The 26082-nt window shown below is 37.3% G+C and overlaps 1 protein-coding gene and 1 long non-coding RNA gene across 5 annotated transcripts in view; both read left to right on the plus strand.

Annotated features, from left to right (window-relative positions):
* MACROD2 (mono-ADP ribosylhydrolase 2) overlaps positions 1-26082 on the plus strand; it is a 2112402-nt gene that overhangs the window by 40919 nt on the left and 2045401 nt on the right. The gene's annotated exons all lie outside the window — the stretch shown is intronic.
* LOC129022081 (uncharacterized) lies at positions 15059-25281 on the plus strand. Its single transcript, XR_008496217.1, has 3 exons — positions 15059-15178; positions 18758-18856; positions 19932-25281. It is a non-coding gene; the product is annotated as an uncharacterized LOC129022081 (long non-coding RNA).

Here is a 26082-nt window from a genome sequence, read left to right on the forward strand (position 1 = left end):
GCCTTATTCAATCAAGCACCCTATTCTTGATTTACTGCTATATTCCAGAAAACCTTTCTATTTATATAAATGTGTATGTAGAATTTACCTTTCCTTTTATCACACAGAATGATGCTCTAATATTCTTCACTCTTCTGTATCTTTTACTTTTTTCCACTTTGTAGTGTATCATGGAAATCCTTTCATAAGAAATTCTATTGATCTACCTCACCTATTTTTATTTATTTATTTATTTATTTTTTTGAGATGGAGTCTCGCTCTGTCGCCCAGGCTGGAGTGCAGTGGCGCCATTTTGGCCCACTGCAAGCTCCGCCTCCCGGGTTCACGCCATTCTCCTGCCTCAGCCTCCCGACTAGCTGGGACTACAGGCGCCCGCCACCATGCCAGGCTAATTTCTTTTTGTATTTTTAGTAGAGACTGGGTTTCACCATGTTAGCCAGGATGGCTACGATCTCCTGACCTCGTGATCTGCCCGCCTCAGCCTCCCAAAGTGCTGGGATTACAGGCGTGAGCCACTGCGTCCGGCCCTACCTCACCTATTTTTAAAGGCTTCATCGTCTGTCATTGTATGGAAGTACTGTGATTTTATTTAATCACCCCCTATTCATAAGCATTTTGATTATAATAATTTTCATTTTGCTAGTGTAACTAATATTATACAGTATGTTCTTAGAGATTTATTTTTGTATTCTTGTGTTTATGTCTGTAAGAATAATTTCCAGCCATGGAATTGCTAGGGTATGCAATTTCAAATTGACAGACGTTTTTAGTTTCCACTTTAAAAATGTTGAACCAACATTATATTCCCACTTTTAGTGTATGCAAATGCATATTTCTCAGCACCAACACTGGATTATATCAACTGCATTATTTTTGCCAGTCTGAATGTTTTGCTGTTTTTAAAATCATGAGTGAGATTAAACCTATTTTAACATTCGTCAGCCGTTTATTATAACAAATAACATTTATTGAGCACTTACATGGGCTAGGCACTGTTCTAAGTGGGTTGCATATTCGTTTAATGAATTGTTTCCTCACATCATTTGCTCATTTAAAAAAATGTTTTTTCTTAGTGAACTAAGAGTTCATTGTACAATAAGAAAATTACCTTTAGTCATATGTATTGCAGATTTTTTCCATTTTACTTATTGTCTTAATGATGTGTATGTATACATTTTATACACAATTTTACATTTTTATGTGCTTAGATTATGTTTTATGATTTTTTTCTTCTTGGTCTTAATCGGTTTTGGTTAAGCTTATTGCTTAACCATGAATATGATCATTTTTACCATATAATTTTCTAACTGGTTATTGCTCAGGTATAGATAAGTGTTGATTTTCAAATACTGGTGTTGAACTCTGTTATTCATCAGTCTTTTAAGGCATCCTCTTGGACCTTATAGGTAGATGATAAAAGCTTCTGCAAATATTTTTATGGCTTTGTACTTCCTATTTCTCTTTCTTTTCCTTTGCATTAGCTAAGGTCACCAGTACAGTGTTACACAATAGTGCTCATAGCAGGCATTCTTGCTATGCAAGAATTACGCATTTTGTTATTCAGTGAGATTTATTCATGTATTAATTAATATGATAGTAATTTTACTGTTTAGGAGCACTTATTTTCAGGGAAAGTAGCCTACTAATTAGACATTAACAAGAAGGTAAACATACCTAACTTTTATATCAGTATGTGGTCTTGTGCAAACAGTGTATTCTCAACTCTCCCATTTATATAGTGAGGATAATTATTAACCTGTAATGTAAAATTCCTGTAAATGACTAAGCGATATGTAAAATATCAGAGCCCACATATTAAAGTATCATCATATGACAGGTTGCCATTTGTTGAGTTATTTTCAAGTGCTTATGGATATTTTACACTGGGGCATGACTTCTGAGTTCGTGGAAAATTTTTTGCTCTGAATTTTTCAGAATGGCTGATCTGAATAGTAATGTATGTGTTTCATCAGCATAATATGAATAAAGCTTATTCAAACCTTTACATTTCTTTCCTGTCGGTTCCCAAAATTATTCAGAGAAATGGAGGGGTAAAGCAGTATAGATAAAAAAAATTGTTCATCACCAGCCCGTTTTTGAAATATACCATTAAGATAGCAGACAGCGGCTGGGCGTGGTGGCTCACGCCTGTAATCCCAACACTTTGGGAGGCTGAGGTGGGCGGATCACGAGGTCAGGAGATTGAGACCATCCTGGCTAACATGGTGAAACCCCATCTCTACTAGGAATACAAAAAATTAGCCGGGCGTGATGGCGGGTGCCTGTAGTCCCAGCTAGTTGGGAGGCTGAGGCAGAATGGCGTGAATCCAGGAGGTGGAGCTTGCAGTGAGCCTAGATGGTGCCACTGCACTCCAGCCTGGGCGACAGAGGGAGACTTCGTCTCAAAAAAAAAAAAAAAAGCTAGCAGACAGCAGTTATTCAACAATGAATAAGACACGATTTCTGCCTTTTTGAATTGTATATGAGGTTAAGTAGCCTTTACTTGTCTTCCCAAGTGAGAGTTACTGAAACTAACATTTTAGTAGTCTCCCATTCCTAGCACAATGCCTGGAATCTGTTGGGTTCTTAGTACATTTTTGCTTAGTGTACTTGAACTTCAGTGTTTATGAAACATAGATTCCTGCATATTCTGGTTCGGTAGGTATTAATTAGGACCCAGGAGTCTGCACTGTTAACAAGCACCTCAGGGTGTTTTCCTGTGGTTTCTCTTAATAAATACAAAGAAAATTTTCTGAAGAGAGACGTTATATTCATCTCATAGAAAATCAATTTTGGGTGCGACGAAGTTTCACTGTAATCTTCATGCCTTATACTAAGGTAACTTTGCCTTTTACTTCAGACTTCAGCTTTTCATTTAAGAGGAATCTGTATATTTAGCACAGTCGTGGGTTGTTGATATCCACTTAGTAAATAGATGTTGATTACCTCATTTTTCCCCCGCTCTGTCATCCAGGCTAGAGTGCCCTGGCGCAATCTTGGCTCACTGCCACCTCTGCCTCCCAGGCTCAAGCGATTCTCCCACCTCAGCCTCCCGAGTAGCTGGGACCACTGGCGTGCACCACCATGCCTAGCCACTTTTGTGTTTTTTGTAGAGACGGGGTTTTGCCATGTTTCCCAGACCATGTTGATTATTCAGCATTGATTACTTGTAGTATATGGAATTAGTTTTTAATTTACTAATCCAGCATTTAGTGGTAAAGTTACAATTTTAAATGTAGTTTAAAAAAAAAAACGTTTTTAAATTGGTCTCTTTTTTTCCTCCTTGGGACCTTGTCATAGCTTAGATGGAGCTTGAAATAATTAAGCATTTCAGATGTGGCATAACATGGTTTTTAAATGACCAAAATGTAACTTTTATTTTACATTTTATTTTAAATGTAACTTTTATATACCTGGTTATATTGAAAGGTAGCCTTGAGATGTATAAGAGCCTTCTTTGTGTTGTTATACACTCTTCCAAAATATGGACAAGTCATAAATGATGAAAACATGATTGCAATTTTGTAGAATTTACCAGTTTTGGCATCATTAATTTGGCCAAAATACATGTAATAATGGGAATTTAATGCATTATAGGTTTCTATAAAAATTCTACAATTATAGAAATATTTTTACAATGTCCTAGTCAGTAATTAATAAAGGCTTCTTTCATGCAATTATAAATGAATACCAATGTCCTATTCAGTAATTAATAAAGGCTTCTTTCATGCAGTTATAAACAGATACCAATATTTTGTATTGGTGGACCTGAAAATATTTATTTGGTAATCTTAGTAAGGGATGCATATTTTTTGATTGAAGACTACGCATTTACCCAGCTCAAAGGAATGGATATTTTATTTTTGAATTTAACTCAGTGATGTCGCTAATCTACGTGTACATGCCAACTGTGTGTGTGTGTGTGTGTGTGTGTGTGTGTGTGGAGTTAGTAACCATGGAGCTAAGGATTGATGAAGGTTAGTGATAAAGGGAAACATTCCCTTGGAATTAAGACATTGTTCCTTGCTGGGTGCAGTGGCTCATGCCTGTTACTCCAGCACCTTGGGAGGAGGCTGAGACGGGTGGATGGTTTGAGCCCAGAATTTCCACACCAGCCTGTGCAATGTGGTCTCTACAAAAAGAACCCCAAGAAAATTAGCTCAGCATGGTGGTGCGAGCCTGTAGCCTTGGCTGCTCAGGAGGTTGAGGTGGGCGGATTGAGGCCAGAAGCAGGAGGCAGCAGTGAGCCATGAGGGTACGGCGAGATAACTGTCTCAATTAAAAAACAAACAAACCAGGTACAGTGGCTCATGCCTATTATCCCAGCACTATGGGAGGCCGAGGCAGTGGATCACTTCACTTCAGGAGTTTGAGACCAGCCTGGCCAATATGGTGAAACCCTGTCTCTACTAAAAATACAAAAATTATCTGGGTGTGGTAGTGGGTGCTTGTAGTCCCAGCTACTCAGGAGGCTGAGGCAGGAGAATTGCTTGAACCCAGGAGGCGGAGGTTGCAGTGAGCCGAGATCGTGCCACTGCACTCCAGCCTGGGCTACAGAGCGAGAGACTCTGTCTCAAAAAAAAAAAAAGGTTCTGTGTATTAGACACATAAAGCACTTGTGTGCCAGGTATAGTTGTGTTTTACAAATATTGACTTATTTAATGACTACAATAACCCCATGAAGTAAGTACAATTATTATTTGTTTTTACAAATCAGGAAACTGAGGCACAGAGAAGTTAGAGAACTTGCCCAACGTCATACTGCTGTTGAGTGGCAAAGTTGGGATTTGAACCCAGACCTTCTATCCTCTTAACCTTTGTTAATGCTGCCTTTTGTTTCCTGAAAGCATTGCTGGTGTGTTTATGCGTTATGTGTTTACTACTAATTATATTTGATTTTTGGAAAGATGTGGTATTTTATGCTGTGCATTATATCGTTTTTGTGGTTTATAATTCATAATGCCACGGTGTTTTTAATTTAACAAACAAGTATTAGAAAGGTAAAGTTGTTGTATATAATAACTTTGCTAATAATCACTGAATGTTGTCTCAGCAAGTATATGTGTAATGAATATAAATTTATACCATTAAAAAAAAAGTAGCCATTCATTCATTCACATTTTCTTGTAATTCTACTTGTTTCCATATTTGCACTTAAGATCTGTTGAAAGTTAAAACAAATTTGTTTTCTTTTTTTTTTTTATTATACTTTAAGTTTTAGGGTACATGTGCACAATGTGCAGGTTAGTTACATATGTATACATGTGCCATGCTGGTGTGCTGCACCCATTAACTCGCCATTTAGCATTAGGTATATCTCCTAATGCTATCCCTCCCCCCGCCCCCCACCCCACAACATCTATGAGTGATGTTCATTTCCCATCTATGAGTGAGAACATGCGGTGTTTGGTTTTTTGTCCTTGCGATAGTTTACTGAGAATGATGATTTCCAATTTCATCCATGTCCCTACAAAGGACATGAACTCATTTTTTATGGCTGCATAGTATTCCATGGTGTATATGTGCCACATTTTCTTAATCCAGTCTGTCATTGTTGGACATTTGGGTTGGTTCCAAGTCTTTGCTATTGTGAATAGTGCCGCAATAAACATACGTGTGCATGTGTCTTTATAGCAGCATGATTTATAGTCCTTTGGGTATATACCCAGTAATGGGATGGCTGGGTCAAATGGTATTTCTAGTTCCCATTGTGGAAGTCAGTGTGGCGATTCCTCAGGGAACAAATTTGTTTTCTTAGATTTTTTAACCAGTCACCATTTTTTAAGTTGGTAGGATGGGCCATAGTGAAGATAAACTATATTTTACAAATTTTATCAGCATGCTCTATGAACTTGCTTCTCAAACTGGAGTATTAACATATGTATGTGTTTTTACCAGGGTGTTTGTGAAGCTACACATAAAAGTATTACTCTTTTAAAGTACCATTTCTAGTTAAAGATTGGTGAGGGTGGAAATATTAAGTACTTTAAATTTTCAGCATGTAAAAATTTTTTATGTTGAAACTAAATGATTCTTAAGAAGCAAAGAATTTCATGTATATTATGGTTGACCATCCTAGAGACCAAGAAGGTTGTATTAATTCATTCCATGGAAAACTTTTATGAGTACTTGATTATATTTGAAGTAAATTGGTATCTTGGAAAGTTGTGAAATTAGTGAACCTGCCATACCAAAATGGTAAACAAAAAAAAAACTTTCCTGGGGTACTGAAAAGAATGATGTTACCAAAGGCAGGTCTTGTTTTAAATCTTATGTTTTATTTTTTTCTTTAATCTTAACAAACCCCACTTTTAAATAAATCCTTAGTAAAATTAGGATTTATTTGGGGTTGTTAATTTACAAAAGGATTGATTGTGATATTCCTTTAAATAGCTTGCTTCTTCAATTTACAAATGTTCATTATATTCATAATGTTCAGGCCTGCATATAAATAAAGCAGGGAAAACCGGTGATAGATACTTAGTTTTTTAACTATAAAACATCCTGGTGAAAACATTAAAAGGTTGTAAATTGGGAAACCTGTATAGCCACTGTGTTTTTTAGGTTGGCATATATAAGCGATATTGATATAATTGTCTTTTGTTTCATTCTAAATGCTGAGCTTAGGGCTTGAATTTGCCATCTGTTTTTTTATTATTAAGTATGACCATTAAAACAGGAATAATTTGAAGACTACGCGTTTACCCAGCTCAAAGAAATGGATATTTTATTTTTTAATTTAACTAAGTGATGTCACTAATCTATGTGAACATTGTAGAGTGACATAAATGTCTTCTTTAGAGTATCCAGATGGAAATTGTGGCACAGTGCTTTTTTATTTCAGTGACTTCAGAAAGAAGGTAGGCTTTAGCAGAGTATCTGGGGAACCTTTCAATAGGGTAATTGTGGGGATAGCAAATAAGTACAGTTGTGTGTTGCTAACAACAGGGATATATTCTGAGAAATGTGTAGTTAGGTGATTTAGTAATTGTGTGAACATGATAGAGTGTATTTACCACAAACTGAGATGATATAGCTACCTATCACATACCTAGGCTATATGGTTATATATAGCATAGCCTATTAGTCCCAGGCTACGAACGTATACAGCATGTTACTGTACTGAATACTGTAAGCAGTTGTAACACAATAGTATTTGTGTATCTAAACATAGAAAAAGCACAGTAAAAATACAGTATAGAAAAAAAAGGTATAATTTTTTTAGCTTAATCTGTTCTTTTAAAAATTATATTTCAGTAAGTTTTTGGGGAAGAGGTAGTGTTTGGTTACATGAATAAGTTCTTTAGTGGTGATTTCTGAGTTTTTGGTGTACCCATTACCTGAGCAGTGTACACTGTACCCAATGTGTAATCTTTTATCCCTCACCCCCATCCCACCCAAATATGGTATACTTGTTTAGGGCAGTTAGCTTGCAGGACTGAAAGTTGCTCTGAGTGAGTGAGTGAGTGGTGAGTGAATGTGAAGTCCTGGGACATTACTATATGACTTTATAACCACTGCACTTAGGCTACACTAAAGTTGTAAAAAAGTTAAGTGATTGTGCTATGACATTATGACAGCTACAGCGTCATTAGGCAATAGGAATTTTTCGGCTTTGTTATGACATTATGGAACCACTGTTGCATATATGGCCTGTTACTAATTGAAATATTGTTGTGTGGCACATGATTGTAGTGGGCATGCTATTCTGGAGTTTATTTTCTTTGTGGAATTTGTCATCTAATAGCAGAGATAAGTATAAAACATTTTCTTTTAGTAGAAAGTTAAGTTAGAAGGAGTATACTTTGTTCTTTTAGTTTCAGTGCCATTTAGACTTGAGTGAAGATGAAAAATAGTTGGTAGAATTGGCATAGTTCTCAGGTTTCAGATTCATAGTCTGAGTTTCCTGATTTGTCACTAAATTTGTTGCTCATCCAAACATTTTTAATTTACCTCATCTGTAAAACTGTGTAGATTGCAAATTTTCATAATGTAGCTAATTACTTTTATAAAAGAGAATATTTAAAACAAAATAAATTGTGCATGATAGAGGAACTTGTATCTTGAAGTTTCTTGTGCTTTAAGTAGGAGATGAACCAGAAGTATGAATTAAATTGTTGGAGAGTTTTTTGGTTTTTCTTTTTGCTTGATAAACAGGAAATTCTGGATATGTGATAGTAAATGTTTGAGGCTCCTCTAAGGAAGTGCTCCATCAATTTTCTGTCCTTGCTATTTTGGAGGGGAAATTTTTCATTTTGAGGATATAATTTCTATGATATGATAAATACTAAGAATTTTTTAAAAATAAGGCAAATATGGTAGCAATGAGTCCAGATTGCAGTGGGAAAGAAATATAGGAATAAGAAATACTTCTGTAACAGCTCTGGAAAACAGGAAAAGATGAAATTTTTCAGGCTTTCTAGAAAGATGTAAGGCTGACAAGATTAGATTACTGAAAACCATTAGTATTGAACAGCTTGTACTACAGATAGGGGAAAGTATCTGGTTTCTGAGTAGAAAAGTAGACTTGCTTACAAATTCACCTAGCTTAGAGATGTCAGGGCTAGGGCAGAGAAATGGCTTTGTGAGCAGTATCAAGGTAATTAGAAGACTCTGGAATTGATGAGTCTTGAAGAAAAATCTGTCTGTTCCTCTGTCTTCTTTACCACACTAAGGGCAAAGTCTGCTCCCAAAATCCAATAGCCTTCCATTATGGGGTTGATGGAGATGGAGGAGACTCTTGAGGGAAGTAAAGCAGTGATTTTTACCAGCCATCAGTACAGAACAATCCGGATTTAAAAAGATGAAGACAATGAAGAAACACTGGATATTAGAGGAAAAATTAACAGGGTAAAAGAAAGGACTGGTACTAAAACAAGCAAAGCAAATAGCTCAGAGATAATAGTTTATATAGAAAATAAGAAACTGAACTTTTTAGTATTGGGAAGATACAGTATTGAGAAAGGAACAATGAACAAAAAATTCTTGACAATTAAAAATATGATTGCCAAGAAGTCAAAAAATAGAGAAGGTTGTAGAATCCAGAGTACTAAGTTGATTCTACAGCTGCTCTCTGAACATTTGTTGACTTAGAGGCTTGCAGTTAAAGGTCACATGGATTTTAGGAGAGAGATCTTTGGGCCTTCAGTCATTAGATTGAAGAGTTAGAACCCTGCAGTGGAAAAAACACACTCAAAGTGCTTTTTCCTATGCTCATACTCACCAATTAACACAGAAGACTTCTGTGACCTCAAAATATGTAGGATTTCTTCCCACCAGCAAGTGAGCAGTCAGTTCTGCAGACACCAGCTAGTGTCCTCCAATTCGATTCTTTTCTTCTTTTTGAGACAGAGTCTCACGCTGTCGCCCGGGCTAGAGTGCAGTGGTGTGATCTCAGCTCACTGCAACCTGCAGCTTCCACCTCCTGGGTTTAAGCTATTCTGCCTTAGCTTCAGTAGCTGGGAATACAAGTACATGCCATCATGCCCAGTTAATTTTTGTATTTTTAGTAGAGGTGGGGTTTCACCGTGTTAGCCAGGCTGGTCTTGAACTCCTGACCTCAAGTGATCTGCCCGCCTTGGCCTCCCAAAGTGTTGAGATTATACGTGTGCACCACCACGTGTTGCTCCTCCAATTCAATTCTCACACTATCTACCTGAAGACAGCATCAAATCCCACAAGTTGAGGGTTCAGTCTCACAAAACTGCCCACTACTCCTGATACCAGTTGCAAACCCAGGTGGTGGTTTTTTTGTTTTGTTTTTTTTTTTTTTTGAGACAGGATCTTGCTCTGTCACCCAGGCTGGAGTGCAGTGGTGAGAACACAGCTCACCGCAGCCTCGACCTTCTGAGCTCATGTGAGCCTCCTGCTTCAGTCTCCCAAGTAGCTGGGACTACAGGTTCACATCACCATGCCTGGCTAATTTTAAATTTTTTTGTAGAGATGGGGTCTTACTATGTTGCCCGGGCTGGTCTCAAACTCTTGGGCTCAAGCAGTCCTCCCACCTTGGCCTTCCAAAGTGCTGGGATTACAGGTGAGAGCCACTGCTTCTGGCTCCCCCGGGTTGTTTTACTGTGCTTCTGACTGACCAACTATAAATCAGGGATCTCACACCCTTTCCTTGGTTTCAGTTAAGTTGCTGAAGTGGCTTACAGAACACAGGGATACACATTTACCAGTTTATTATAAAGGATATTACAAAGGATATAGCTGAAGAGATGGATAGGGCAAGGTATAGGAAGGGGCATAGAGCTTTTCTGTCTTCTCTGAGTGTGCCACCCTACAGGAACCTTTATGTGTTCAGCTATCTGGAAGCTCTCAGAAGCCTGTCCTATTGCTACTTTTATGGAGACTTCATTGGATAGGCGTGATTGAAGAACTGTGTAGAAATGTGATTGGACAAAAAGGTTATGAGCTAATACTTATAGACTAAGTGGGAAAACCTAGAAAGGCCGGTTCAGATTCTTCTTAGCCTCTCTGTGCACTATTAATTTCTCCAGGATATGGGAGAACCTCTTCTGAAATGGATGTCTTATTATCTGCAGTCAGACAATGTAGGTCAGAGAATTTCTTTATGGGCAGCTTCAAGATGGAAAGGCAGGGGAAAATTCCTGCCTTGGGGAGAAAAAGCTATCAGGTGAAAGGAGGGAAAGAGAAGGTCAGGGACATTACCTTCTGAGGCCTACTTCTGAAGGCCAATGTATAACAAGGACTGTGAGTGTTATGAACCAGGATCCATGGGCGAAAACCTGTGTCATCTGTCTATCTTTCACACCTGCATAAAGCCAGGATTCTTCATGATAAGGCTTCAGTGAAAGGGAGCCTAGAAAATTAAATTTACTTTCCATGAGAAAGACATTGTGTCCTGAATTGGTGGGTTCTTGGTCTCACTGACTTTAAGAATGAAGCCACAGACCCTCGCGGTGAGTGTTACAGTTCTTAAAGGTGGTGTGTCCGGAGTTTCTTCCTTCTGATGTTCGCATGTGTTCGGAGTTTCTTCCTTCTGGTGGGTTCGTGGTCTCACTGGCTCAGGAGTGAAGCTGCAGACTTTCACGGTGAGTGTTACAGCTCTTAAGGCGGTGGGTCTGGAGTTGTTCGTTCCTCCCGGTGGGTTCGTGGTCTCGCTGGCTTCGCGGTGAGTGTTACAGCTTAATGCAGTGTGGACCCAAAGAGTGAGCAACAGCAAGATTTATTGCAAAGAGTGAAAGAACAAAGCTTCCACAGTATGGAAGGGGACCCGAGCCGGTTGCCACTGCTGGCTCGGGCAGCCTGCTTTTATTCTCTTATAAATTCTTATTTATTATTATTTATTCTTATAAATTCTTAAATCTCTTATAAATTCTCTTATTCTCCCCACCGACATCCTGGTGATTGATCCATTTTACGGAGAGCTGATTGGTCCGTTTTGACAGGGTGCTGATTGGTGCGTTTACAATCCCTGAGCTAGACCCAAAAGTTCTCCACCTCCCCACTAGATTAGCTAGATACAGAGTGTTGATTGGTGTATTTACAAGCCCTGAGCTAGATACAGAGTGCTGATTGGTTTGTTTATAATCCCTTAGCTAGACATAAGGATTTTCCAAGTCCCCACCAGACTCAGGAGCCCAGCTGGCTTCACCCAGTGGATCCCGCACTGGGGCCGCAGGTGGAGCTGCCTGCCAGTTCTGCGCCGTGCGCCTGCACTCCTCAGCCCTTGGGCGGTCGATGGGACTGGGCGCCGTGGAGCAGGGAGCGGCGCTTGTCGGGGAGGCTCCCGCTGCGCAGGAGCCCACAGCGGCGGCGGAGGGGAGGCTCAGGCATGGCAGGCTGTAGGACCCAAGCCCTGCCCCACGGGGAGGCAGCTAAGGCCCAGCGAGAAATTGAGCACAGCAGCTGCTGGCCCAGGTGCTAAGCCCGTCACTGCACGAGGCTTGCGGGCCGGCTGGCGGCTCCCAGTGCGGGGCCCACCGAGACCACGCCCACCTGGAACTTGCGCTGGCCTGCAAGCGCTGCACGCAGTCGCGGTTCCCGCCTGTACCTCTCCCTCCACATCTCCCTGCAAGCTGAGGGAGCCGGCTCCGGCCTTGGCCAGCCCAGAAAGGTGCTCCCACAGTGCAGCGGTGGGCTGAAGGGACCCTCAGGCGCGGCCAGAGTGGGCGCCAAGGCCCAGGAGGCGCCGAGAGCGAGCAAGGGCTGCGAGGGCTGCTAGCACGCTGTCACCTCTCAACATCAGAGAAGTTTTCTTCTCTTGGGCTTTTGGTGTGGGACTGAAAAGTTTCCACTAAAAACTTGTGACCATTAGCCTGCCTTCATGAGGGTATGGGATTGTAATTTATACTACCTGTATAGTTTGGGAAACTGCAGACAGAAAATAATTTAAAAGCAGTCAAATAAATGTTGGCAGTGCTACAAAGCACCTAATAGAAAAGTGAATTATCTTCAGAGGGATGCTCCTTCAGGTATGCCCATAAATGAAGTGCTTTCGTATTACAAAAATATGAGAAACTCAGCAATCATGAGCAACAGTGAGCAGGAAAGACAAATATATAGCAGAATTAGACCCCTGTGAATGTCAGATATTGAAATTACTAGGTAAGACAATGGAATATAAATGAATAAAATGTTTCAAAAGAATTAAAAGGGAGGGGGGAATTAAAAACATGAGCAGGGAGCAAAATACTGTTAAGAAATACCAGGTAGATCTGAAAAAGAATCTAATAGCACTTATAGAAGTTAAAGATATAATAATGACCTTGAAAAATATTAAATGGGTTAAGTAGATTGAACTCAGCTGAACAGAGAATTAATTAACTTGAAGACAGATTTGAAGAAAGCCCAGATATGGAAACCTGAAGATGTTTAGAGTCAGAAGAATAAACGTCTAATGTATATGAAATTGAAATTTCAGAAAGGATAATGAAAAGACTCACAGTTGGTGTCCAAGGAAAGAATGAGAAATTCCCAAAATTAAAGTGTGAATCGTTAGACTGAAGAAGTACGATTAATGCAGAGGAAGAAAAATAACTGGATAATACTGAAAACTAAGAGAACCTTTTTTAGCAGCCAGAAACAGATTATGTACAAAGCTATAGAAATTAGACTGGCAGCAGACTTCTAAACTATAACAACGAAGGGTAGAGATCATAGAGCTAGGTTTTCAAATGCTGAGAAAAACAAATGTCATCCTAGAGAGAGTAACTGGCAGAATCATTCAGAAACAAGGATTTTGAAATAGATTTTTCAGACAACATCAGATTGGTAAAAGTCTGACTGTACTGTGTTGGTGAGTACGTGGAACAATGGGAACTCTTAGCTGGTAGAAGTATAAACAACTGCTTTTGAGAGTAATTTAGTAATGTCTAGTAAGTTTCAGTGTGCATTTCTGCAGTAACCCAGGAATTTTACCCATGCATACATATATATCTTAGCATTGTTTATTGATCTCTTTTGACCATGATATAACTGAGATCAAATTTTCAGGAAACAAAATTTATTCTTCCTACAGGCAGTACATTTTGATCTGTCTCTGTACGTCATTTGTTCATCTTCCTTTTTCCCCTTTACTCCCAGCATTCTCTTTTTTTTTTTTTGGAAGCTGTTTGTGATCCTGGCTCACTAATGTGATATTATTGATGGAGTACAAACTGCAGTTTGAAAAACACTGCCTTAAAGAAACAAAGAGAATAAGGATAGGGATATTCATAGCAATATTGTGTGTGAGAGTGAAAAACTTGAAGTCATCTTAAGCTCTAACAAATGGAAAATGGGTAAATAAACTGTGGTATATCTATCTAAGGATCTTGAACTAGACATCATAATAAATCAGTGAATTACAATGCCCATATTAAATGAATACCCTTACAAATATAGAGTATAGAAAACAAATTACAGAAGAGTATATAATGTGATACTCATATGAAGCTTAAAAAATGCAAAGCAATGGTATATATAGTTTTATGAGTATATACATATATAAAAACAAAGAAATCCATGGAAATGGGCTGGGCGCGGTGGCTCATGCTTGTAATCCTAGCACTTTGGGAGGCCGAGGTAGGCGGATCACAAGGTCAGGAGTTCGAGACCAGCCTGGCCAGCATGGTGAAACCCCGTCTCTACTAAAAAAACCCAAATATACAAAAATTAGCCGGGCATGGTGGCGTGCGCCTGTAATCCTAGCTACTTGGGAGGCTGAGGCAGGAGAATTGCTTGAACCTGGGAGGTGGAGGTTGCAGTGAGCTGAGATTGCGCCACTGCACTCCAGCCTGGGCAACAGAGTGAGACTCCGTCTCAAAAAAAAAAAAAAGAAATCCATGGAAATGATAAACGCCAAACTTAGATTATTCCTGGGAGTGAAAATGAAAGGTATTTCTGTTATCCAGATAATTTTTTTTCCTTAAGCTGGGTAATGGACATAAAGGTATTTATTAAATAATATCTTGTGTGTATATCTAAAATATTTTTACAGTAAATTTGTTTGAAATGGAGGTGGCAATATTGACAAATTGAAATTTCTCAGAAAGTACAGCAGAAAGAGTTGAATATTATGAGAGAAAAGTTTGAGACCTGTATAATAGATGTAGGATATCAGTATGTGTGAAATAGGAATTCCAGAAATAAAAAATACAGTGCATGTAGCAGAAGCAGTAGATAGTAAAATGGTAGAATAAATTTGTTCTGAGCTGAAAAAAGCTTTAAAATAAAACCTATGAAATCAAATTTTTGGTAAAATCAAATATTTTTAAAACCTCAAAATTTCAAGTATCAAAAGAAAATGAAGTTCCCAGATAGAGAAAACAGCAGGCATACCCCTAACAAAGAATCTGATTGGCATTTGATTTTGTTTTTTTATTTATGCTGCACTGGATACTAAGGAAGAGTAGAAACATTCCTATAGAATTCTGAAGTAGAAGTATTGTTAACGAACACCATGGGTTTTCATCTAGGTCCTGCTGCTCACTGCACAGAAAGCCAGTCAGAGATAATGTTTATTGCCAAAGAAGAAGGCTTTAATCTCGTGCTGCAGCTGAGGAGATGGAAGATCAGACTCAGATCTATCTCCCTGATGGACTGAAACTAGGGGTTTATATAGCAGGGAAGAAATATGACAATATGCGAGAAAACGGGAACTAGAGGGGCAAGGAAGCAATCATGATGAATGAGGAGTCTGCCGTCTATCTCATTGTCTGGTTGTCGGGATCTGGTGAGTTTCAGTTATTTGATAGTTTTTTTTGGGAGGCCTGAAAGTCATTTCCTTAGGAAGGAACTGAGATAAAACAAAAATGAGTTTCAAGCTTTAAGACCAGAAGGATCAGTTTCTATGTTTATTTAAAAAGACACAAAACCCCCAAAAACTAGCTATGGGACTATTGGGTCAGTTTCAGTATTACGACCCTGAAGTTCTATGTGCAATAAAACTATTCTTTCACGATAAAGGCAAAATATATTCTTTCCGAAGGACTGTGAGCCTATAATAATTATATATTTAAATAAATAAATATAGTATTGGGGAGTACTTAGGCAAAATGAAATGAATCGGAATGGAGAATTTTCTGGACCAAAAAAAGAAAGGTTTATGTTAAACATTTGTGAACAAAAACAAACCAAAACCCAGTCAGCGACATTTAAGGTTAAATACAAAGAATTACTAATAATGTACTTTGAAGTGTAATATAATTTTTGAGAAAATATTCCTGATATAATGAATGGAACTTAGGAAAGAAATGACAGCTGAGAAATAAAATTCTAGGTGACTTAATACAAGCTGTCTTACAGCAAGTGGGAGTGGAGCAAGGAGGGGAAAGTGAAAGAATACTGTCTATTCATGGTATACTATGCAAAGAGCTTCTATGCACAGGAATGGATATTTCATACTTCTTGATGTTTATGACAAAATACAGGCTGAAATACATGTTGAAAATTTGAGGAGACTTTTAAAAGAAGGCCAACAATCAACTCACCCAAACTTCCTCATACCTGTTTGACAGAACTAAAAATATATTTAATAAAAAAAAATAATAAATAAACAAAAACAAAAAACCAAAAAAAGCCTATAACAGCATTAGGTATTAAGAAGGGTGACATTGGTGCAGCAAACCTGGGGGAATTCCCTGATGATAGAAAGTATCTCAGTCCCTGATGATGGACTGAGAGGGGCAGAAGAACAAGAACAGAGAAAACCACAACTGAAAGTAAAAAGCTCCTGAGGTTCAGTGGACCTCAAGGAACTCTATTTGTGTTACCAGTATCAAAGAACTGGAGTGGAGGGGAGGTGGTGATGTGATAATCAGAGTAATTAATTTAAAAACTGCCTCTAGGCTGGGCGAGGTGGCTCACACTTATAATCCCGGCACTTTGGGAGGCCGAGATGGACAGATCACCTGAGGTCAGGAGTTCAAGACAGCCTGGCCAACGTGGTGAAACCCTGTCTCTACTAAAAAAAAAAAAAAAATACAAAAATTACCTGGGCCTGGTGGCGGGCACCTGTAATCCCAGCTACTCAGGAGGCTGAGGCAGGAGAATCGCTTGAACCCAGGAGGCAGAGGTTACAGTGAGCCGAGACTGTGCCATTGTACTCCACCCTGGGTGACAAGAACAAGACTGTCTCAAAAACAAAACAAAACAGAACTAAACTAAACAAAAAACAAAAACAAGGCTGGTGCGGTGGCTCACGCCTGTAATCCCAGCTCTTCGGGAGGCCGAGGCAGGCAGATCACCTGCGTTCAGGAGTTCGAGTCCAGCCTGGCTAACACTGCAAAACTCTGTCTCTACTAAAAATACAAAAATTAGCCAGGCGTGGTAGCAGGTCCCTATAATCCCGGCTACTCAGGAGGCAAAGGCAGGAGAATCACTTCAACCCGGGAGGCGTGGAGGTTGCAGTGAGCCGAGATGGCACCATTGCACTCCAACCTGGGCAACAAGAGTGAAACTCCTGTCTCAAAAAAAAAAAAAAAAAAAAGCCCCAAACTGCCTGTAGTAGCTGGATTCTTCCCTTCCTCACTTCCTCATTCATACTGAATGATCAGCAGCAGGGTATTTTTCTCAAGGATAGAGTCATGGCTTCTATTCTGCATATGATCATTCTGGAGAAGCCTTCTGGTTGGGGTTGGAAAGAGCCTGAGAACTCTATCAAGAACTCATATGGGAAGGAGGAAAGGAAAGATGGCTCTGTATGTGTGTAATACATGAAACACTCTATCCCAAAAGTAAAGCTTTCCTTATTTTGGCATCTTGGGGGTTCCAGCCCATAATCTGCTTTGCAAGCACACACACTAAAACATGCTGCTTGATATGTTCTGCCCACATTGAGCCTGAAATCTGCTCTCCCATTCAGGAAAGATGGCTTCAGAGACGGACAGACATGTAGATCTATAGGAGAAACCCAGGCCGATTAGATAGTTCTGGAACACTATTCACAAATTTGGCCACCAAGGAGCACCGGAAAACCAACAGTGCAAAACAGAAAGTGAACGAAGGAAAAAACTGACCCCTGGAAAGTGGGAATGGTGCAACAAATACATAGAACTTAAATATAATAACCTCAGAGAGATTTCAGAGGGCAAGGTAGCTAAAAATTCAAATCAGGCCATTGTGAAAGAAGCAATAGGTGAAGTTCTCAGAAACGAAAAATCTGATTGTTAAAAAATAATCAAAGGAAGGACTGAAAATTGAAACAGTGATTTAGAAATAAAGTTGACGAAACATCCTGGAAGCTAAAGATAAAAAGATGGAGATAAAAAATATGAACAAGTGTTTAAGTGACATGGGGCATGGAACCAGGTCTTCAGAGGAGACAGGGGGAGGGGAGAAAAGACGTAACTAAGCACAATACCTAATGCCATGGTGTATTACATAAATATTTAAAAAGATGAGTGAGATTGAAATATACTTGTGAAAAGATGGTCAAGATATATTAAGTGAAGAGGGAAGTTGTGAGAACAGTATGCATAGTATGGTATTTGTGGTTAAAATCTATATGCATGTTCAAATGTGTACAAGAAAGAGTGAAAGGATATGAAACACTAATAATGGTTACCTTTTGAGGAAATGATGGAGGAATGAGAGAGGAATTCTTTTAAAATACATAATGTTGTTTTGAAAGGAACATTTTTATTTAAAAAATGAAAGAACTAAAAGTTACATTGGAGAGGAAGGGAGGAGAGCAACATGAGGGTAGAAGTGGTTACCTAAATAAGCCATTTAAATTTACACATAATCTCAAGCCTATACTTTTCTTTATAACATGTACTTTTCTGTTACTTCTTAGCAGTTGTCTCCTTCTCCTATTATTCCTGGACGTTTACAGAAGTATATTTTCACACACTTCTCTGAACCTTTCCTTTTACCCAAAGTATGGTGGGGGTGGGGGTGTGACTGATAATTTCCTTATTGCACATAGATTTTGTGAGAGATGATATAGATGGGGAGAATCACGTAAAGTAAGGATATCTTTAAATTCTAGGTATTGGTTTATTAATAAAGAATAGTATCAACCCATCATCTTTTTTTGGAATGAGTCAGCATATAAATAAAATAATGAATGGTAAAGAAAAAAAACAAAGAGAATGATACATTCAAAAGGTATATTCTGGTGGGTATTTTTGAGTCGAGAGTAGGAATTGATTAGTATCAGAATAGTAACATGTAAGTATAATCACAGAGGTTTGTAGTGGTATTCTGGACCACTTGAAAGGCCCATCCTTTTTGTGAGGAGATGGATATGATCCTTGGTTTCAATATGCCACATCTACTATAAACTTCTGAACCCTCCACCATCATTCAGGATGCATCTCTCATGGTTGAAGAAGTGGTGGAGGATGGCATGGGAGAGAGTGCCTGAGGATCCTTGCCTGGAACAAGTTATGGAAAGAAAGTCTTACAGGTATTCTTCTTACATATTTTACTTGGTTGCTATGTTTTTATGGGATAAAATAGTTCTCTTTCTTGGAAGAGTGGATTGGGAGGGGGAGAGAAGAGGGAGATGGGTGGGTTGGGGTAGAGCAGTGGTCTTCTTTTCCAAGGGTGGTAGAGAAATTAGGAAAGAATATTAGTGTCTTTCTGTCTTTTTTCTTTTTCTGTTCTCATACAACTTTTCTGTCATCTTCATAACTAAGTTGTATCAGAGTTTTCGAATTGCAGACTCACTTACATGATAATATGATTCATCAGGAACATTTAGGTACACAGCATGCTGACATAATAGTATTAGCTATCAATAACTCTTAGAAACCAATGGGAAATGTTTAGATCTGTGAATTGTACTAAATTTTAAATATTTTGAATATTTTTAATACAAATCTTATTTGTAACTAACTTGCTGATGATCTCTTCTTTGGTTATGTTAATTGGCTATTTAACCATTTCACACTCTGATTTATTTCTCAGGCATGAAGATGTTAACAATGCTGTGCGTTTTAATTAAGTAGTTAATTAACTGGAGCTCCCTAAGTCTTAAGTTCCTGATTTTTCTCTAGAATACCAGAAACTTAAGTGCCAAGAGCTCAGAGAATGGCTTCCAGGACAGCTCTAGCCCCACTGCAGCTTAAAAAATTGCAAACAGATTTTTTTTTTTTGCAAACCATATGTCAGGGAATTTCTCAGAGGTTTTCTAAGAAATTCTTTTATTTGAAGTTTTAGAAACACTGTCTTCAGTTGTATTGCTGATAATTCATAATTCTGTTGTCCTTTTTAAATGATAATATAAAAAGTGTGCATTAGTATGTGGGGAAGTTGTTTTTGAAAACTTAGAGCAGTTGGAACTTATTCCTGTAACAACTCTGTTAAGTGGAAGTAAACAAAGATAAGTGAGCATAAAATTGGTCAAGGTAAAGTAAGTGAAATGAAACCATATATTAGTAGAATTTTTTTTTTGTTTTCTGTTTCAGTGAAAATAAGTAATGTTGCTCTTAAGAGAATTTTGTATTATTTTCTCCTCTTCTTTTTTTTTTTTTTTCTAGCTTGGGCTCTAGGAAAAGAGCCTTTTATCCCACCTTGTCTTCCAGTCCATTTTGAATCAAGAAAGACTCATTGAAGACTCCTTTGAGAAGAGTCTGTTTTGAAGAAGGAAAAAGAAATACTGTTTGAGAGAAGGCAAACAGACAAAAAGGGTGATAGAAATATGTATTTTTGTTGTATATGTAACTCTAAGAGACCTTCCTAGAGTGAAGGTAGAGAACTGAAAAGGGAGTAAATTAAGGAATGCCTGAATTTTGTGGGTCTTGATGGAAAAACGCTGGTCTTCTTTTAACGTGGAAAAACAGCTGGTGCTTCAGTCCTAGGAATTATGTCTCTGCTGTGGGCAGTTGTCATAAACTCTTCTCACAATCCGAGCTGCTCTTTGTCCTCTGTGAATGAAGGTACTTTTGCTTCTTTTTCATCCAAGGATGAATGAAAATGTATAGCATCTGCCCAAACCTGAAAAGTACAGTGTGTTTATCACGAGAGCTTTGTAAGGTACTTCACTTGCACTTTAAAATTCTTTAGTGCTCAAAACCAACCATTGTGGGTTTTTGTCAATAAATACTAATTTTTCAAGATGGAGTATGGTGATTTCTATTCATATTGTGGTCAATTTTCTCAATTTTGTTTCCCATAGATAGTGTGATGGAACTTAAATTTTATTTTTTACACTTAAATAACTATGCTTTTTGTGATGCGTAATCATATGATTTTCTCTTTTCCTTGAGATCTTAACAGACCTTATATTAGTGTATATATCAAAATAAAAACTTTTAAATAGTAAATACGTTGTAATATTAAGGATATTGATTTTTTTCTATTAAATGTTGAGCTTGGTGTTGGTATAAACCCTGATCCTAAACGGTAAATTAATACTTGGAAATTAAGAGTGTAACTATGTTATATAGAAAGCATCTTGCGAATTGGTTTGTGTGGGTGGTTTTTAAATTTAGTTTTTATTTTTAATTTTTTTAGTATGTAATCATACTCTTTCAGGATTATCTAAAGCACTTATTGTAATTGGTTGTTTACTTTTCTGCCTCCCCTACCACATTGAGTGGGGAAATAAAACCAAATGAATATTTGGAATCTAGTATGATCCACCCAATAGTGAATGCTACTAGGGTGGGAATGATTTCTGGAGAATACTGGGGAAACTTGTAGAGTGTGTGACAATTTAGCAAGATGTATAAGGATGAGGAGGAATTCCAAAAGCAGGTAGATGGGGGAGCTCCAAGAGGGGAGTTTCCAGCTGAGTGCAAGTTGTAGATCATTTACTGTAGCAACATCTTAGAGTAGAAGGCTGGATGGTAGAAGAGGAGCTGCAGAGATAAGCAGAGGTAGCTAGCACACAGTTATGAGAAGTTGGCTGGAGAATGAGATTTGGCAAGTGCTCCATGTAATGAAGATTTGTTTAAAGAAAAGATGTGATAGAAAAGGGCTGAGTTTTAAACTCCCCAAGTTGAAGAAGGTTAGAAGTTTTTAAACTTTAAAAGTGGCCAGAGAGGGAGCTAATAGAATAAAAGAGTATAATGGTGAGGGTTATGCTGGATGCAAGAAATCAGTGTTTCACTAAAGAAGAATGTTCAGTTGTGTCAGATGTCACAGAGAGGTGCAGAAACATAAAAAGTGCAAGGAATCCTTCAGATTTGGTGAAGAGTTGCCACTGGTAAATTTGTCCAGAACAATTTCAATGGGGCCAGAAAACTCTGGATTGTGAAGTACTCGGAGATGAGAACATGCAGGCAGTGATTTTATTTTAGAAGAATTATTTATCTGTCTTTGCCTTTCATTTAAAGGCACTTTCTCAAAATTCAAGTTTCTGACTCAATGATATAATTATTTATAGGCTACCTTTCTGAAAATAGTTCTATATGGGTTAATTTTGTTAATATTAGTATGTTGACAAAAGAAAGCATAAAGGTTGATATGATTATTTTCAAACTGAGAAGCTGCTGTACCAAAGCTAGTTTATAAAATAAGGTTTTGTATTTATGGACTTACTCATCTACTATGTTACAGTAGTCTTTGTTTTGTGAAACTCCAAGGAAATATTTCCTACACATTTCAGGTTAAGAAAGAAAAACATGCATTTATTTTGTCTTAAACATGAAATAATGTTTTAAGCATTCTAAAAAGTACTTACAAATGGATTAAACACATTGGCGTTCTCTATAGTTTCACTCCAGTTCTTTTTTTTTGTGACTTGTTATTCATAGTCTTTGCAATGCCGCCCTCTAGTGATCGATTTCCAAAAATGCATTAATTAACTTGTAAGCCTGTTACAGTCTTTCTCTTTTGACTCTACTGATCCTTTGCCACAGCCTTTGTTTGGTGTTCTCTTTTATTGCTCTTCCATTAGTTATTCTTATTCTCCTTTAATGGCATTAGGGAAAGATCAGAAGTTTCGAGAGCAAAAAAAAAAAAAAAAAAAAAAAAGATACATATATATACACATTTGACTATGAATCCTTAAAACTTGTCCATTTACCAGTCTGGGCATAGAGCAAGTTACCTGTCCAGAGTTCTTACTGGGAATGAATGAGAATGTCTTTGTGTGGCACCTGACACAGACAGCAAAGAGCAGGCATTCAACATATACCAGCTGTCTCTTCCACCTTCTTCTCCCCAACATTGCCGAGAGTAGGGATCAGTATTTTTTTTTTTAAACCTGCCCCTTCTCGTCTTATATAACATCTCAATGTGTTGTAATTGCCTGTTTACTTGTTTGTGTTCTATAACTTCTAGAGGTCAGGTATCATGTTTGGCTTGTACATATTTGTATCTAGTATTTAGCAGAGTCCAGTACACACAGGGTCCTCATTGGATACATATTTGTTGAATGAGTAAATGAATTAATGGATGCCAGTTTTTAACAGGAACCCCAGACTGTGTTACCAACATTTCTGTTATTGATTGATTATGCAGATTGTTAATGGGTAATATATGATATAATTAGATTTTACCCATGGCCTTTCATAGAGTTATTTATTTTATGACTTTTTCAGTTTATTCTATAGTTATTGCTCTTCTCAGGTTTTGGATAATATGATAATTTATGTTTTCCTTAAGAATTGTCAGTTTTGTTCAGTTTAAAAAAATTATTAGCAAACACTTATGTATAGAATTTTCTTATGATATTTGACTTCCATATGTGATAAACCCCCTTTATCATTATATTTATGTTATGTCTTGTGTTGTCTGTTTTTAGATTGTAATTAGATTGGAGGTATATATGTATTTTATTGTTTTTTTTTTAAAGCAATGGCCCTTACTTTGAATTTTATTCTTCTGCTTGCTAACTGAAAAAATAATTTTACCTATGTTTTTGTCTTCCAGGTTTTTCTAACAACTTAGTACTTCCATTTTTCTTTTTGTGCAAAAGCTTTTATTACTCTAAATTTGCTTCTAAATTACAGATTTGAGTAAATGCCATATAATAGAAGATGCTGTTTTTGTTATTTTCTAGATTTTCAATAAAATGTAGCTGCAATTTTCTCATTGATCTAAAAGTTACTTGAGGGTATTTAAAAATGATGAAATGTATGTGTTTACAATTGTTATTTTCCATTTTTAGTATAATATAATCAGAGAATAAGGAATGTACAGTTTCTGATTTTTGAGAATTAAAATCTTTTTTGGTGATACATATAAGATCAGTATTTAAAATGTGCCCCAAGCACTGACAAAGAAGGTGAGTCCTCTGAAGGGTATACAGTTTTATATATTTATTTATTCAGATCTCTTTTTTTTTTACGTGCTTCAGCTATCATGTATTTATGATAATTTTATTAAAGTTTTGTATTACTGTTGTGTGTTTGTCATTTTTCTCATTGTTTTTTAACGTTTTCTTGCTACATTATTTGATTCTTAGAAGTTTGTGATTGATACCGTCATAATATATTTTACTTTTCATCAATTAAAAATATTCAATCTTTTCATTAAACATTGCTTATCATGTGGATATCCAAATGGGAAAAACAATGAAACTTGATCCCTGCTTCCCACCATGCACATTTGATTGAAGATCTAAATGTGAAAAGTAAAATAATGAAGTCCCTAGAGGACAGTATAAGAGAATATCTTACATCTTTCTATCAGACTGATAGGAAGTATCAGTACTTTATAATCTTGAAGTAGAAAAATGTTTCTTAAACAGGACACACAACTCACAGGTATAAAAGGGAAGATTGATAATCTGGACCGTTGACCGTTCAAGAATTTCTGTCATCAAAAGTTACCAATAAGAGAAAAACAAAACAGTAACAGCAGATACTTGTAATATATGTATCTGACAGATGGCTTATATCCATACTATGTAAACTCCTACATCAGTATAAAAGACAGACAACCCAATAGAATAAATGGGAAAGAGATTTGAGCAGTCAGTTCAAACTGTAAAGACATAATATTAACACTCACCAGAATGGCTAAAATTAGAAAGATCAACAGTACTAAGTGTTAGCAGAAAGTGGAGAGCGATGCACCTCTGTTTTTGCTGCTGGTGGGAAAATATAAATTGTAAAAATCACTTCTGAAAACTAGCGACACCTACTAAAGCTGTGGGTATGTGTATACATACATATATCCAGCAACTTCGATAGGAATTCATGCAGATACCCACTAAAAGGCAAGCACAGTAACGTTCAAAGTAGCATTATTTGTATTAGCCAAAACCTGGAAAAAAAATGGCCATCAACAGTAAAATGGGTAAACAGATTATGATAGATTTAATTTAGTGCTGTATAGTAATGCGTACAGCAATAAAAATGTGTGAATTGCGGCCCCATGCAACAACAAAGATAAATTTCACGAACCGATGTTGATCAAAATAAACTAGACACAAATACTTACTGTGTATGATTCCCTATATAAAATTCAAAAGCAGGCAAAACTAGGAATTTAAAAACTATAAAATTCAAAAGCAGGCAAAACTCGTTATTAGACCTCAGGTTAGTGGCTACTTTTATGGATGAGGAAGGGGCAGGGATTGGGAAGTGGTATTGGGCTTCTAGGTATTAGTAGTGTTCCTTTTCTTGACTTGGGTGGTGGTTACATGGGTATACTGACCTTGAGATAATTCAGTGAGTTGTAAAATTTATGATTTGTGAGTTTTTCTGCATGTATGTATGCTTGAATAAAACTCAAATTACGGTAAGCAAAAAATACTGCTTTAGTGTGAGGATATTATTATTAAATAATATTAAAATAACTAGAAATTCAGTGAAACTTAACCACAATTGTATTACCTATTGAAAATGTCAGTGAATAATAACCTCTGCTAATCGTTTGCCTATATGTTCTCACATTCAGTCCTACCTCTTCTCTATCCTCTGTATGGCAGGGTACATTTAGAAAAATACCAAAAAAAAAAATGAAACTTTTTTCTCTTATATTTTGGTTTTGTTTTTATTTTCATTTGTTGATTATATCTTTGCCCTCTTTTTTAAAAATTTTTTCCTTATGGAGTTTTTTCCTATATTGAGAGTCTTTGACTCCTCTTTTCTTTGACTTTTACTAGAGGAGTTCTATTCATTTTTCTTTTTACTTTTTTTTTTTTTGAGACAGAGTCTCGCTCTGTCACCAGGCTGGAGTGCAGTGGCGTGATCTTGGCTCACTGCAACCTCTGCCTCCTAGGTTCAAGCGATTCTTCTGCCTCAGCCTCCTGAGTAGCTGGGACTACAGGTGCGTGCCACCACACCCAGCTAACTTTTGTATTTTTAGTAAAGACGAGGTTTCACGATGTTGGCCAGGATGGTCTCGATCTCTTTACCTCATGGTCCGCCCACCTCAGCCTCCCAAAGTGCTGGGATTACAGGCTTGAGCCACTGCGTCCGGCCCGTTTTATTCATTTTCATTCATATTTTAACTGCTGGCGTATTCATTTAGTTTCTCATGCTTCATTGCTGTTATGCAAACTGTTTTCTTTCTGTGTGTTTAGAGGGTTAACTTTAATTCTGCTGAAAACTATTTCTACGTTTTTCAAATATTTGAGCCTGTATTTTTTGAATTAACACTATTAAGGATACATTAATTTCCCCAGTTTAAGGTGAAACAATTTAACTTCTGCCATTCTTTTTCCTCTCACCTCTGTCTTCTTAATGATGTAGTTCGTGATTCAGATTAAACTTTATTTTCAGTTTTTTATTT

The sequence above is a fragment of the Pongo pygmaeus genome, chromosome 21 (assembly GCF_028885625.2).
Source record: "Pongo pygmaeus isolate AG05252 chromosome 21, NHGRI_mPonPyg2-v2.0_pri, whole genome shotgun sequence".
Lineage (NCBI taxonomy): Eukaryota > Metazoa > Chordata > Mammalia > Primates > Hominidae > Pongo > Pongo pygmaeus.